This window comes from Microcaecilia unicolor, chromosome 1 (genome assembly GCF_901765095.1).
Source record: "Microcaecilia unicolor chromosome 1, aMicUni1.1, whole genome shotgun sequence".
Classification (NCBI taxonomy): Eukaryota; Metazoa; Chordata; class Amphibia; order Gymnophiona; family Siphonopidae; genus Microcaecilia; species Microcaecilia unicolor.
Window position 1 is genome coordinate 520,608,295 of NC_044031.1, and position 2,840 is coordinate 520,611,134.

At 42.1% G+C, this 2,840-nt stretch overlaps 1 pseudogene; it reads right to left on the minus strand.

The window, feature by feature from the left end:
• Nucleotides 1-587: 587 nt before the first annotated feature.
• Nucleotides 588-1,373, minus strand: LOC115459860 (annotated as a pseudogene).
• Between the last annotated feature and the right edge of the window lie 1,467 nt (nucleotides 1,374-2,840).

Below are 2,840 nucleotides of genomic sequence, written 5' to 3' on the forward strand. Positions count from 1 at the left end.
AGTAGTCAAAATTAGAACAGCTTTTGAGCTGTCCTAATTTCAGCCACTTAGCCATGTGGGTCCCAGCACTTAATATTGTTGAAACCCACATAACTGCTGGCTCCTCCCCAATTCTACCCCCCCCCCCCCTCTACCTCCCATGACCTTACCACTTTTCTTAGGCCGGTCACAGTCAATATTCAGCAGCACTGTCCAGTTAAATGTCATTGAATTTCAGCTGGTGGGTGGTCCCAGGCAATTTATTTTATTATTTTTATTTATTTGCATTTGTATCCCACATTTTCCCACCTATTTGCGGGCTCAGTGTGGCTTACAATACATTGTAAATGATGGAAGTGCAATTGGTTGCAGTTCAATTATGGGTTACATTGTGAAGAGTTATATAAGACAGAGTAAATTCAGGATATTATTAGGGGATATTAGTCCAATTATGTCATAATAAAACTTTACATTTATCAGACTACGGGGGTCTTTTACTAAAGATCAGTGCATTTTATCTGCAGCAGGCCCCATAGAAATAAATGGGTCCTGGAGCAGATAACTTGCACTAACCATTAGCAAAAGACCTCCTAAGACAGTGCTCTCTCTCACCTTAGCCCCTCCAGCTGAACGAAGCACCCGAACTGCATGATGCTTGTCACTTTGCCATTGTAAATGTCCCCTATGGAGGGCTCCTCTGGCAGAGGCCGATCCACATGTTTGTCCCTCCATCGGTCATTCATTTTGTCTGCATGCTTGTCTTTGTCCCGACGGTCCTTGCCAGGGCTGGTGCTCCTGCTTCGGGAACGATGACGAGACTTGACCTTCTTCCTGTCTCGTGACCTTGAGCGAGACCGGGAGTGAGACCTGTGCTGGCGCTTCCGGTCTCGGTCTCTGTCTCTATCCCTGCTGCGACTTCGACTCTTCCTCTTTTTTTTATCCCGGTGTTTGGAACCTTTGACTTTTTCTTCACCAGCTGCACTTGGCATCAGAGCTTCCAGTTCCTTGAGAGCATCTGCAGCTACCTTAACGTCATCTGCATCCAACATGTTCCGAACCATAGGATCATCTGGTCTGCACAGGGCTGGAAATAGATCTTTAAGCTTCTCTTTCTCGGGTTTAACAACAGCTTCTTTGCTTGTGGATGGCTTTGTGGGAGGTCGCATAGTTTGTATGAGACACAGTAAGTTACTGATCAGGGAGTCTATGAACTCAGCACCATTCTTCTCCAAGGCATTTTTAAAATTGTCAAAGGTAGCAGCTTTCTCTGCGATATCTATCACAAACTCAGCCAGGTCCTTGTCATTGATACCCAGGTGGTTGTCCAACTCCGTGCACACCTTCGACACCAGAGACAGGTACTCGAGCGTGCTCAGTTCGTCCACTTCCGCCATTTTGAGAAGCCTGCAATGGCCAGTTGGGGGTCAGGGAAGCAGAGGACCCTCAGCCCCTCCGCTCTGGGAGCCGGATGGACGTCTTTCCTGCCTGCTTAAGTAATTTTGAATATCAGCCAGTAGGTTTTCTAAGCTGTCAATTTGAAAAGTATTCTTTCACAAGCATATTCAAATACAAGTACTGAATACTAAAAATCAGAACAACAAATATTGTGCACTTGTCTTAGTTAGGCATTCTGCTCTTCAATAATAATATTAGTAGCAGTGGTGCTGGCAGCGATTCCCAACATATAAATTAGAGTAAAATGCAATTATTGCAAAGATAAAACAAACTGAAATTCAATTAAATCAATATAATGCAGTATTAACTGTAACAAAATAATTTATGAAGCAAACATCAAATGAATAAACAAAATGCAATGCTCTTACCATTAGCTCTAACCTGCTCGATGTCCCATCTTTTTGACATATTCGATTAGATGTATAGCGCTCTGTTTTTTTTACATAGAGGGGGATGTTCTTTAAAATGCATTGCCAGAAACACTGGGAAAAAATTTGTTCTAGTGTGCAATTTAGAAAACAACTAAGTGCCCTGTTTACTAAGGTGTGCTAGCATTTTTAATGTGCACTAAAATTAGCGCAAGCTAAATGCAAGAGACACCCATACATTCCTATGGGTGTCTCTTCTAGCATTAGCATGTGCTAAAAATGCTAGTGTACCTATAGCACGGCTTAGTAAACAGGGCCCTAAAAGCATATATGTTTACTCAGGCATTTGCTGATGTTTAGGTTTACAATATTTTTTAGAGTAATTCTAGTGATTAATAATTATGGGTCCTTTTAATAAGCCACATTAAAAAGTGGCTGGTGCTGCTGTCAGTGTATGGGTTTACCATGTGCTGTGGCCACTTTTAGTGCTGCAGTAAAATGGCTGTATTTTCTATATCCCTCATTAATGGCCATATGCTAATTTCCCAATTAGCACATGGCCATGACTGTGGGAGCCCTTACCACCACCTCTTTATTTGGTGGTAAGGGCTCCCGTGCTATTCTTGAGGTAATTGGACAGCACGCAGGAATGAGCCCATGCTGATTGGTGCAGGCCACACCTACTCTCCAATCATGGTCATGCCTTCAGAGCTGAAAAATTAAAACAATATTTTTCAGCGCAGGATTAGTGTACGCTGAGTGGCACACTACCATGGGATACCTCAGCATGTCCCACAGTAGTGCTTTCTAGCATGCAGGAGCTATGCACTCGTTCTACCATGGCTTAGTAAAAGGGCCTCTATATATTTGTCAGCTGCTTGTGTATTTTACTTTTGTACTTTAAAAAAATGCTTTTATGAGTACATACTCCCAAGAAAAATTACAAGAAATATGAAACAAATCATAACTAGAAAACAATAATCAATATAACAGTAATCAAGTCCACATCAAGAGATAAGAGAGAACTAACTAAAGAAA